This window comes from Melospiza georgiana, chromosome 12, assembly GCF_028018845.1.
Source record: "Melospiza georgiana isolate bMelGeo1 chromosome 12, bMelGeo1.pri, whole genome shotgun sequence".
Classification (NCBI taxonomy): Eukaryota; Metazoa; Chordata; class Aves; order Passeriformes; family Passerellidae; genus Melospiza; species Melospiza georgiana.
In genome coordinates, this window is record NC_080441.1 from 13,885,521 (window position 1) to 13,899,619 (window position 14,099).

The window sequence follows — 14,099 nt, forward strand, 5'->3', positions numbered from 1 at the left end:
TTCACATTGACATAATACTTGCCTTCTGGCTCTTTTCTGAGTCCATTATGTAATCTGCATTTGACAGAAATAAGATTTGACTTAGATATTGAAATTTCATCAGCATAAAGATGAAATTATATCTTATTGAAAACAAAAGCAACTAGGGTTGTTAAGACAACTTAAGTTTTGCAATTACTTGTCTCTTGTGCTTCTTTCCCTTCCCAGTACGCTGATTACCTTCCCAATGTTTGATTATCTAATACACTGCTGTAGTTAAGGCCTTTTCTACTGTCTCATCTCCCTTTATTACACAGCTAATGGAATATATTCCTTACAAATATTTAATGAAGTTTTTCCTAATCAGTTCCACCTTAGGTGCATTAGTTCATATTCGGCTGCAAGTCAGTGAGAAAATGTTCTTCCACTTCTCTGTAGAAGAAAAAAGTAAATTTTTCAGTATTTTTTCTAGTGTCTTACTAAAAGAAATTAAAAAAAAATACCACTGCTTTTTCTTATTAATGATGTTTCTTAACAGTGACTTCATAGATGAAAAGCTGTCTAGTCATGGAAGAACAGACAACCTAGACCACAGAATGCAAAAATATGCCAACATCCAATCAAGAGTAAAGGATCTTGTAGAGAAAAATAGGAGCTGCTTTCTTTGGTATTTACTTTTCCTTTAACATCCTGAAAATTCTCTAAACACACAATGTAACAGTCTCAGACACAAGGGCACTTTTAAGTCACCAGCACAAATAAAAGAATAAATCAGAAAAGACTCCCCTGACAGAGAATCTGCCTCAGTGGGAAGTCAGAGAGGCCTGCAGCAGCTAAATAGTATTAATGATTTGAAAATTCTAATGCAGACTCTCAAGGAGAATACATTCTTTGGACTACCTAACAATGATACCTAATGGATTGATTAATAATCAAGAAGCATTAGGAACTCCTTGTAACAGGAATCATTCTTTATACAGCAGCAATTACAATTAATATGATTGCAAAAATATTAGGAAAAATAACTGGTTTGTGGTACTATCTGCTTCTTAGATTTTAAGCAATTGCTTCCCATCAGAAAATTTTTGCCTATTACATGCTTCAATAATTCACACTGCTCCATAGCATTTTCCAACTCTTTTCACTAAGGTTCAAAATCCTACCCCTCAAAAATCCTCATTTGTTTCCCCAAAATAAGCCTACAGACTCTGTCTCAATTTAAAATGGCTATCAGTTACGTGGCAAATAAGCACAATGAAAACCTAAGAGATTTCCTTTTCTCCTAATTAAAAGAATATCCAAGACATACTTTGTTAGTTGTAGTGCCACAAAAGATCACAATACTGCTCAACTATTTTTGTATATTTCTTTTGCCTTCAAATTGACTTTGAAAGCGTTTAAATTGCTGAAACAAAAGACCAAGTTGGGTGCAAAGAATGGAAGTAGGTGCAATCACAACCTGGCAACAGAAGAAGCAAGAAAAGCAAGAATTGGTCACTTATTTACAAAAATGACATTTCAGTACTTGATAAATAAAATTCCATCACTTAAAAAATATCTTTAAGGGTAATAACTTAAAACATGAATGTTGAATATTGTCAAAGCATGATGGACTTGTCCTATCTCAAAATCTGTACTTTTAGGGGTTTTGGTGCTTTTTTGCCTTAAGTAGATTTGGACCATAACTGGAGAGTCTGAATCAGAAGTAGGACACTAAGGAGAAGTTTAAATAATGCTAAACTGCATACTTAAGGTCACTTTTGAAATGCAGATAAGCCATACACAGGACTCAGCCTTTTTCACAGCTAATTCATCTCAGAGCAGACACTTTAAAGTGAGAAAACAGACCCCATAAATTCTAGTAAAGTCAAGTTTTTGGAATGTTTTGTGTCATGTATTTAAGATTTTACAAGGCATGTATCCATGACAAGTTACTTTTTTAGCATATTTCTCTGGAACACACATTAAACCTAAGAGAAGAAACGGCTTCTGTAGACTGTGCTAAAAAGAGCTTAGAAAATATCAGCAATGTAAAACAACCTAAAAAGGCAAGCCTAGAAATTTACTTTGCAAGTGTTGTCTTGTATTACCTAACTTATCAATCACCATATGATGCTTTAAACAGGCAGTGTCAAAACACATCAAATAATATCATGCAAGTCATTTATATTTTACTTACCAGGAGGGAGTCCTTTGAAGACTGAGGACTGTGAGGATGCACACAAATTACTATCTTTAACCTGCAATAAAGTAGGCCTGAGATGGTTTATCTCTTCTGCATATGCTATTTCCAGCAGACAGGTTTAGTGTTTGAAATACTGACTCATTCTAAGAGAACTACATCCAGGGGCAACAAAAAGCACTATACACAGATACAGGGGGGGAAAAAAAACTAAATAAAAAGGGGCAATGTAGGCAACCTGCCTACTGAAACTGCCTTCAGAAATTTAGCAAGGAATAGTCTCTTTTAAGGAACTTAATTGGAGACCTCCCCAAAACTCAGGTGAATTACTTTTCTCCCACACCTAGGCAATAATTGTTAGCACCTGATCTTGCACAATTGTCTTTCAAATATTCATTTAAGACTATTTTAGCAGACATGCAGAAATTAAATCTGAAAGTTCACAGGCTTTATTTCAGTAAGCTTACTGTCAAATATAAAAATCATACTAGTTTTGTAAAATGATATTTCAGGACAATTCATTTCATCATGTTATGTCTGAATACAATATTCAAAACTGAAATAAAGCCTAACCCTAATCCTAAACACCAGAGTACAGTGTTCAAATAAAAATATTCAAAACCAGGAAATTGGAAAAAATATTTAATGATTCAGTTCTTTCAGACTGATTTTTTCCCATTTCATGGAAAATTCAAAATCTAGTTTTATTCTTAAAGAAACAGATATCAAAAATTTCCATGGGTAATCTTTAAAATTTTAAAAACTGAGGCAAATATAAGTACTTTGAAGCTGAGGACTCTAAATCCTTTAGACAGCAAAGCACAGTAAAGCACATAAGAAAATAATAGTGATAATGATCCCTTTAGAGTAGAATGTTCCAGGCCTGATGTGTACAATTATATCCTCCAATTCAAATGCCCTCCTTCCTTTTCCTCTCATCTCTTTTAGACTCAAACAATGTCATCACCTTCAGAAATTCATTTCCTTCAGACATTGTCAATATGGATAAAAATTATGTATCTCTAATATTTTATCAACTAAGTGAAAATAACCCCAAGCATTTACAAACTTGTAATCTTGGAAGCTTTAAAATAACAATAATGAAAAAAAAATGAAAAGCTGGTATTCTTACATCACAATGCCCTTCACTAGCAAAGGAAGACTATCACTCAGGAAGCCTACATTTCTATTAGATCTACCCACTGAAAACTGCAACTTTGATTTTAAACTTTAAATTTAATTGAATTTGCTGCTGCAACTGCATGAAGCTTATCCACATTATTTCCTATTTAATTTACTCTGATTATGATTTGAGTCCCTGAGTCCTACACCAGTCCCTGCAAAGCTAGTCTTGGCCAACAAAAGATATCCTTATTTATTATATCTTTTTGCTCATCACTCTCTCCTAACACAAATTGTGCAATGTTACCGATTTGAAAATGCTACCAGTTAACTGTCTGTCTACCCCTTGCCAACACAAAAGACAATTTTTCCAGTGAAAAGTATCTGAATTGAATCTTGGGCCACTTCCATTCTTCTTGCCTGTATTATCCAGCTTCAACTAGACTTCTGCATGTTTTCTGTTGTCATCCTATTGCAAGAGTTCCATAACTTCTTGGTGTTTCTCATGGACATCTCCTCAGAGCACTGACTCTTTTTTCTTCCCAAAGCAGCCACTGGCTCCTGTTCTCTTCTCACCCAGCCACCTCACTCTTTTATAGCACTCTTCTTCTCACTGGTTACAGCTGTGCCCTATTAAAGTCAGGCCTGCTCCTAATCCTTGATAATTGGCCCAGCTGCAACTCCTTAGGGGTAAGATTACTTTCTACACTATCTTTATTCCCTTATATTCTATTCCCCTACAATTTTCAACCTAAATTTTTTTTAACACTTCAATATGCAAAACAGAGATTATAAAGTCTGCATATTGTTTTACGAAATAAAAATTTCATTGCTAAAATTAATGTTTATTCTGTATGAAGTAAAAGGACATTCCTAAAATGATACTCAAATTTTTATATGTTGGCCATGCTGCCTGTATTAAGCTACAAAAACCTCAGAACATCTGAGAACAAAATGGATAAATGGAGCAGAGGCAATCAAACTCTGTCTGTTTAAATGAAATGGTTGTGAGATACTAATCACAGGAGTGATGAACAGAGAGATGCTGAGGTACTGGGGGGCTGCATCCATGTGACTTTGTAGATTTGGCCCTCCAGGTGATCCTGGAGTTCCCTTTCCATTTGTCCCTTCATTTATCCAGAGTTATTAACAGTACAAGTCATTACTGTGAAGCTGATATGCCCATAGCAAGAAGTCCACAGTCTTACTAACAGATGAGGATATTCAAGAGCCAGGTTTTCATCCAATACTGTTGACTCTTCAGTACTTTGAAATTTGAAGTAAGAAGAAGGAAATAGCTTCACTTTTGTCACATTTTTTTCTATTCAAGAATTTAAGATTCTATATAAGGTGAGCTTCTATTAGTGTTAGGGAAGTTAAATTACGTGAATTGCAACCATTGAACTATTTGATTCTCACAAATATAACTTTAAAACAAAATATCACTCTGAGGACTGGGAGAAAGAATTCTATTTTAACATATTCTGTTTATGAACCAATTTCCCCAAACTGTGCAGAAGGACAGTGATAGATTTAAGTACCTCCATCAGGCCTGGTGTTAAGGTGATAGTGGACAGCCTTGTGACTTTTGATGTTTATCAGCAGAACAATTTTATGAAGTACCCAACTGCAGTGTTTACATGGACATATTCATCTACTCTGGAACTCAAAAAAGCACAGTAAATAAAATGGATTTTGGCTGCCTCGTCACCTGATCGTTAAATGCAGAATTTGACCCATAACAAGAATATTCTTAATTTAATCTACTGTCAGTTTTTGGAACTGGAATATTGTTCAGCAATGTAAACACATGCACTTATTTTCATTGCCTAAATTAATCCTGAAAATCCTCACTTCGGGTTTCAGTACCTATAAATAGATTTGCTGTAAGGATGATAAACGGTGGTGAAGCTTCATGGTAAAGTCATTACACTGAAAGATTATTCCTTAGGTTATGCATCATTGACCTTCCCAGAGCCACTGACAGAAGTCTGCACAGTCTGCATATGCAGCTGCCTGTGGTTTTAAAGTGAAAGCACACATGTAAGCAGGCACAACACTTTAAATCCCAACAAATTTATATGAATATGATATGAGCGTTAGTGTGTTTAACCCAGCAATGTTCCACACTGCCCAAGTGGACCTCAGTAAGATTAATGTGTCCTACACAAGAGTAAGCCTGAGGAATATTCACAGTTCAAGGAAAGAACAATTGCATTCCATTAGAAAACATGGCTTCACCCCTTAAGTGAAAGAAAAAGGAGAAAATGGCTTAGCAAGACAACTCCATTCATCTTCACTAACCCTTTAAGGCCCTGGGGCTGGGAAACTGAAGCAAGTTATGTCCTGTCCTCTGCCCGTGAACTGCTGCAGATCAGCAGCATCACACAGCATCTCTCCAGTGCTGGCATGGCTGCACACCACCACATCCTCAGAGCTCCAATTAAAAACAACAATTATTTAATATTAGCCAGAGAACTCCCCAGAGCAGATACTAATACAGAGATGGGGAAACAAACCATGGAAAAATTTATGTTGTCAAGGAGAGATGATGAAGCAAACCTATGCAGGAAAAGGCATCAAAGCTGTTCCTGTCTGGCTGCCACTGGGGTAATGTGTAACCACTGAGATCTCCTTCTCTTCCAAAGCAAAATATCATCCCTCCCCCACAAGTACCAGAGCCCCTAACATGTCCTGTCATCACCATTCCTGGAAATGGGAGGAGGGGACAGGAGATGCAGCCTGCTTAGGTATCCCGGTTTTAATGGGAATTGTAGCTGTGAGGTCATGGACCTGCTGTGCTGTGATTTGGTGCAATATAAATAGACTTACAGTTTATGAAACAATATGGTGAACTATATAATCACACGGATACATTTAAATATCCCTTAAATAAATAAATAAATAAATAAATAAATAAATTGATAAATACCAAACAAAAAAACCTATAAAAGAAATCCAAATCCCAAAACCCGTCTCCATGAAAAGATCATGAGTTTAGAGAACTCCATGTTCAACATAAACTGATTTAATAGCTCTGGATTGTACTGGTAAACACAAATCAAAACTTTCATGCTTGCTTAAAGACTGAGAGCTGATCTAGTCATAAAAATAATTCTGAAAGGCATTTTTTTAAAATGTGTAAAAATAATACCTTGAAAAAAATTCATCAAAATTCATATCATGTTTTTTAAATCAACTTAAATAAGCCATTCTTGACTTACTCCCAAGCTGAGAGTCTGTGATCCATTTGTTTTGCCTGCAGGATTTTTTCAGTGAAGTCACAGGCTCTTGAAAATAAAGTATTATAATGAAAATTCTGTGAGAACCTGAAATATAGCAGCAGGAATAGTGCTCTTGAGTATTAAGAAAAAGTTCATTTAGCCACTTTTAAGGCAGAGTAATAGCCAAACCACATAGGATGACATCAAACCTAAAAACCAGCCTCATTTTAACAGAAGAGAATAAATTCATCGTCTTGGCAGTCAGTAATTTTATAAAAGCTCCTGTTCTCATTATGCCTGTTAGTGTTTTAACTACAGATGAAAAATAGAAACAATTTCAGGCTATTCCTGGCAGACTGAAGTAGGTCTAAGGATAGCTAACCAGATGGAAGAGGCTTACTTTTAAAGCACTATATTTTACCTTCCGTTTCCCCTGGCACTGAAAAGAGAGGAGAGCACTTCTGAAAATTTCAGGCTCAGCTTGTAGAAGCAGTAATATATGTTTAGCTAAAATGATTTTAAATAGGCTGCAGTTACTGCTGAATTTACTACAATAAAAAACAATTGAAACATGTTTCATGGAGCGCAAGAAATGGCTGGGAAAAAGGGAATCTTTGAGGAAAGTGAGTTCAGGTTTGTGCAGGGAAAGCATCCCTGGAGAACATGCATGGGTTCTGTACTGAAGCCTGAGGCCAAAGTTCAGGGAGGGTTATATGGAACATGAGCAATAGTTATTTAAATCCACTGTCAGGAAAAACCCCACTTGTGGAGTAGAGGTGAAATTGTTCTCTTGGGCTATGGTTTGAATCCTCCCTCAGGTACTTGAAAATAAATCTTGTTTTCTGAGCATCCAGTGCAGAGCTGTTATTCTCACTCAGCACATGCTGAGCCATTCATTAACGATGTGCAGTATAGGGTGTGAAACATTCATTCAGCAAAAATCTCTGTCCATTTAACAGGCCACAGTCAATAGGACTCAGCTGACCCTTCCTACCCCACCCCTCTGATGCTGTTAATTGGGATCTAGTTCTGACCACACTGACTCCCATATAAATTCAATGACTATGAGAAAAGCAGAAGGCTCCCCATCCAAAGAATTTTCATCACACAACTGCAGATTTGTCAATCACTATATTTTGAAATAGTCACTCAATAAAACCACTTTCAGGCATCTAGCAATAAAATTATACTTAAGAGAATGCCAATATTTTACCATGTCAAAAAAGTTTAACTATATGTAGATTTTTATATTTTTTGTGGATCCTAACATGAGATATTTTGCAAGAAAAAGTGGTTTTAACTTGATTGTTAGGGACCCAATAATAAGTTTCTGAATTTGCCACCAAACTTATGCAAAGTGCAGCATCTAAAATAAATTTCAATAAAACCCAAGAGAAGACATCAAGGAAATCTAGCAAAGAAGCTATGATTGTCCAATAAATCATAACTTTATTGCCCAGCATGGTAAAGGATGCAGTTATTAGCATTCTGCAATTGAAACTTGCAGAAATTACATACTTGAGCCCATAGTTTGTTCTCTTTTTGTACTTGCACTGCCTTGGTTTACAGAAGCTGAGTGAAATCCATGTGGAAAGATTTTCTTTCAGATATCCTGCCCACCACCAGGAGCTGGCCTCTGATAGCTTGCTGATAGGACCACTTGCCTGGAAGGCATCTTGGTCTTTTTCATATATATCAAACTGAATAGAAGTTCCTTTGATATCCAAGTCTTTAAGGGATAAAGATCAAACTTACACCTTTAGAGTAAAAAAAAAAATAAGTAAAGCTAGATGAAGGTTTTAGGAAAAAAAAAAAAACTGAACAAGAAAGTGAATTTGGGAATGAAGATTCTGGAAAAGAAAACTCAGAAATATCCAAACATACACAAGCCTATCGGTGGGTTTGACAGAGCCAAGGTGTGCAGATAAGCAGCAGAAAATTGGTCAGAAGCTTTCCTTGTCTTACACAAATTTATTTTCGGCTAATAGTTATGATAGTTTTCCTACCATACAGACAGAACCACCGGCTTTGTACAATTCACAGTTCACTGACTATGATGCTCTGCCCTTACACAGTTTTAGAATTTTATGATTTTTATCTTGTTTTTAGATAGTTGCTTTGTATGACACAGTGACTACCAGAGTGCTTTCCCATTTCTGCTACTTATAGCTGTAGAAATGTATCTGCATTTTACTGCATAAAATGCCCAGCATGAATAAACAGGGAGGCTAAGCAGATATTCTGATTTTATTTTCATTGCACAATCTTAACAATAATGCTCCTGGGACTTGTTCATCTACTGCAGGGACTGTATCACCTATTTATACTTATTTTGAGCAATGGTCTCATATATATCTGCATATTTGTATGCCCATGTGGTTCAGTCTGCAGGGCACACAAGAATGAGGGGTAAATATCAGGGCAGGGCTCAATAGCTGAGACTGAAGAGGTCTAAAAGGATTCTAACTTGTAGTCCTTCCTACACATCTTATTAAAAAAAAACCCCAAACAACAAAACCAACAAACAAACAAACAAAGCCCCAAACAAACAAAAACATCACCACCAAACCCCACAATAATAAATTCAACAACTTTATTGATCACTTGTTGGCTTTCATGAGTGCTGATTGTACTGAAGGTTTACATGGAGTCATTACCAGTATTTCATCCTTGCCATGCAAACTGTTGTTGTGTAATCCAGCTAATTAGAATGGAGTGCAGATGATGTTCCACTCAGCAGTAAATTATGCTCCTGAATCCAGTGTTTCATCCCTAGTTATGATTTTTAAATACTCAGCCCAGTTATTAGCATTTCCACACACAATACTTATCATCTAATAATACCCACTCATCTTGGGCATTGTACATTTAGATTTTACAACATTCAAGTAATAGTTGTCAGGTCATATTCATCTCAAGGCAACTCAGTTCTCTGGGCAAGACAAAGTTTTCCTTCTCCAAAGATAAAAGGAGACAGACTAAGAAATTAATCTAGTAGCTGTAAAAGGAAGCCAGGGGAACAGTAATGGAGCCAGGGAGAGATCCTTGAAGATGTGACTGGTAATTGCTGCTGACACCAGGTACTCCCAGTAATTACAGATAGTCCTGCTAATTACAGCTGCTGCAGCCCCATACAGACTCATTTTTCCATCAGATATGATGTGGCCACAGTCGGCTCAGTGTCCAGGGCCCTAAGGTGTGCAAAGTACTCAGAGTTTGGGCCATTTGTTTGTCCCATGGCAGTGCAACTTCTACAACACAAAATCTAGTATTACATAATTGGAATTCAGAACCCATAAACTGGGGAGCTCTACAGGTTTGTCTAAGGCAGGAAGATGGAATTTTGCTTGTGTTCCTAGAGAATTTTGGCCCCCTTAGTTTTCAATTCCAAGAAAACATTTTGTTGTTGATATGCCAGCTCAACAAAGGGTTTAAATACACTTTTCATGAAAAGATATTTAGGCAGATGCACAAAAAACAGAGTGCTGACCGACCTTCTTGAAACTGGCCTATCCAAATAGTCACTTCTTGTCCAAAATACTGCTTGCATAAGAATTACTGTTTCCTTTGTGTCCCCAGCCACTCATTCTTAGTTTTGCAGCCAGGCCTGCACTTTCAGAGAAGTCATGCATCCTCAGAAGCAATTAGATGCACAAAGGAAGAGTCTGACCATAATAATTTTTGCCTTGCAACCTTGTATCTATAGGTCAAGAGGAATTTTTGGAGTGAAGGTGATCTTTGCAGCTGCTGAAGGCCATGCAGTGGATGCTTTTCACAGCCAGAGCAAAGTGGACTCTGCCCATGAAGCTGCAGTGATTCTTGCATGGACTCCTTGGGAACTTTAGCCCTGAGGATTTGTCATGACCTGATTCCAAGTTTATTAAAGGCAGTGATCAGAGACCAGCACATCACAATCATGGGGTTGCAGTCTCCAGGTGCTCAGCCATGTAAGTCACGTTCTCAAGCTCACTGTGTGCATATTGATTAGAGCTTGGCCTCAACAGTTTGTCATCTATCTTCCCATACCCATTTTTTATGGAATCTATCATTAAGTAACTATTCATAAATCTCATTATCAACTCTATTTCTTCCTAGTGAACTCTTAAAAATTGATGACAAGTCAGAAATTGGCTAGTCCTCCTGGGAAACAGGCAAAATTTAAATGTGAAACAGAGTAGATTTTTTTTTTTTTTTGTATAATCTGATTAACCTATTACAGTATAGAGAGTATTAGATAATTATAAATTTTGACTGGAAAATATCCTCCTGTCTTCAACTATTCCTGTGCATTTTTTAAACAAAATGTAAATATTTCATCAGTATACCCAACATACATGATGCCTGAGTGTATATTAAAAATATACCACAGCTTTCAGGCCCTTGTGTGCAGGAACTCTGCAGTCAAACCTCACGCCATGAAATCTGTGCAACAAATTTAATACAGGGACATGCACAGCCCAAACTGACTTTCTTCATTGAATGGCACATAAAACTTAGAAATGCTGGCAACTAAGAATGACCTTTCTTGTTATGTATTATTGATTGTACTTTTTACTACTTAAAGGATGCTTTTATGGTGGGACTGTGCTGCAGAAGATCAATTTTAAGGGTTAACCTTGGCTCTGGCAATTTTTTTGGCTATGAAGCATGGTTAGGTGTTACTTTGATACTTCTGTGTGATGAGTTGATATATGGTTGAATTTTTTTTCATACTCTTAAAGAAAAAATCTAGTGGAAATAAGTGTAAATTATAATGAAATGGATGGAATAGGTTTTCCGAAAGAGCATTGAACTTCAATTAAAAAAATTAATTTTCTATTTATTTTTAATTTACCTTTTAATTATTCCCATCTTTATAAAGATTCTTCTAAATTATCATCCTTATGTATAATGCTATATTCTGTATTCTATAGTTCTACAGCTTTTCTTGGAAAAATGAACTTAAATGTATCTTAACAGAAAACTGTGTTCTTATCAAACTTTTCGAGGTTTTTTGCAGTAAAAGTTCATGTAAAATTACAATACAATTTTAAACTTCAAAACATTTAAAGGTGCAAAAACAACTCCCCCTGAAATCTAATCTGTATAGAAGGAGCCATATATATTTTTAATGCTGAAATGTTTCATTATAATATGAACAGTTGTCTTTTATTTATATGTGCTTCTCAGTTCATCATAGAAGATAATTTCAAATTAAAAAAACCCATGGGCTTTGCCTTTTCAACCACCTAAAAATCAAATATTTTTATATCTTTAAATATTTTGCATTTAAATACACTAAAAATAATATATTTTCAAGACTTTTAGGAGTTAACTTTCCTCCTGAAGACAAATTTATGAACTATTATTTCTGGTAATTTAATTTCTGAGATCATATTTTAATGTTATTTATCACTTGCAGGTTTCATTAGAAACATCCCAAGAGTTTAGTGCAGTAATGTTGCTTTTAAAACCTATTTGTTTGGTATCCAGGAGAAAAATACCTCTCTTGGTAAGACAAATGGCCTGCAAATCCATGTAAATTAGACCAAGATATATAACAAGGTGACATTTATCAGTAATGCTTTATCCTGCAAATGACTGAGCACGCTGGCCTCAGACCAGCCAAACAAGTAATGGGCTATTCACTGTACAGTGATTAATTCATTCATGAATTCTTTAGGTTGTTAGACAGAGCTCCAGCAGATAGATTTTATAAGAAGCATGTTAGGAAATGCACAGTGTACTTACAACTTTGGCCTGAAGTGTGAATAAATACAGTACTGAGATGAAATTCATGCATTCATGAATTAATTCATTCAGGAAACAGACAAGATGTCAGCATGGCTCAATGCAGTATCACAGAAACACTCAAGCTGCACCACGAGCACATGCAGTGTCTTACCTGAACTCCTCCTGCTCAGGACATCCTGGCATATGTTTCACTGGGTAGTGCATACATACCTGAGATTTAAACACACAGACTTGGTGAAGCTTCAAGTGAGTAATCAGCAAGGGAGAGGATAATCAAAACAAACAAGCCAAGAACCATTATTGATTATGTGGGTTTCATTAGTAAGGGCTGTATTTCTTTTAAAGGGCCTTTTCCCAGCTCAGCACATTGACCTCCACAAATGAATATGCACAGAGTCTATGGCATGGAGCAGATTGCAGCAATAACCCCCTCCACCCCCTCAGTTATCTGTCTGTAACTCTTGGCTAATTTATAAGGCATAAATTCAAAGGCTACAGTTAACTTTGCTACCTGGAAACATAGAATAAATACATTGTGGTCAGAGGGTTTTATTCCTTGAAAAACAATTAAGAGAAAGGGAAATTTGACCCAAAGTATCTTGACAGAATGAGCGTCAAAGTGCCTTTCTAAGTGTGTGTGGATTGCCCCATGTGCTGTATACAGGTAAGGGGATCTCAGATATACAAGAATTTCTGTTCACTCTCTTTTTTTATTTTGCCAAGTCTGCTGAGTTATCTTCTATTTTATCATTTTCTGCCACCAACAATGCAGAATGGGCATTGGCTTGGATATGGGGTCCCAATTTCCTTCATTATATCTGTGCATGTGCTGACCAACCTAAACACGACTGCTCTGTGGAGATGTAATTTTTTACTCTGGAAAACAGAAAGTCTTTCAAATGAGACTTCATTATCCCCAGACAAACCTATAGAGTTGCCTAGATTATATAAATGTATATATTTATGTAGAACAACATATGAAGCTCTGATGTGATACAGTTTTAGACATGAGGAGGACCAAACATTTAAACCACAGGCTTTAAGTTTCATCAATTCTTTTTTTTTTTCCCTATTGCATTAACTGTTTCACAATAGTACTGAAGCCTAACAAAAGCCCCCAAAACATGAGCTAATCACAAAAAAAGTGACTTTAAAACTACAGCAAACCAGTGCTTCTTACACAGCCCTACACAGAAAATCACTGGCAACTCAAAATTTTCCAGGGGTTTAGTGCTAAAAATACAGGGAGGCTGTCTGCAAGCCAGTCACTTAGAATCGAATGAAAAATTCTAAAATAACTGGACGTTTCTATTCTTTACAGAACAGCCTTAACCCAAGGGGGCAGCGCCGTACAGGAACGGGCTGCGATGGGCTCGCACTGAGTTTTTCTGTGTTCCTGCTCTGCCCTCTCGTGGGGCAGGCAGCTCACTGCTGAGCCAGCCCCAGCCGGGCATGGATGGACAGACAGCACGGGACAAACGGACTGCAGGACTGCAACCCACTGCCAGTCACTGCATCTTTCTGAATAGCCGATAGAAGAATCAACGAGCTAAAAAACAAAACAATTTGGGCGCAGGTCTGCTGTTTACTGCCATGTTGTAATTAAAACATTTAGAAGAAAAGTTCAATGTTTTTCCTCAAATGAAAATAAAAAAAATCATAGTAACTTGTACTACGTTATAGCATAACCTAGTAATTTAATTTTTTTTATTATATTACCTAAGAATTTTCTCTCAAATTTGAACTTTATTAAATAAATGGAAACTATTTGGTCTGTATTTACGTGGATTTGTAAACAGGTTTTCTATCTTTTTAAAGGCAAAACTGTCTGCTGGTTATATAGGTTTGTTTCAAATGGC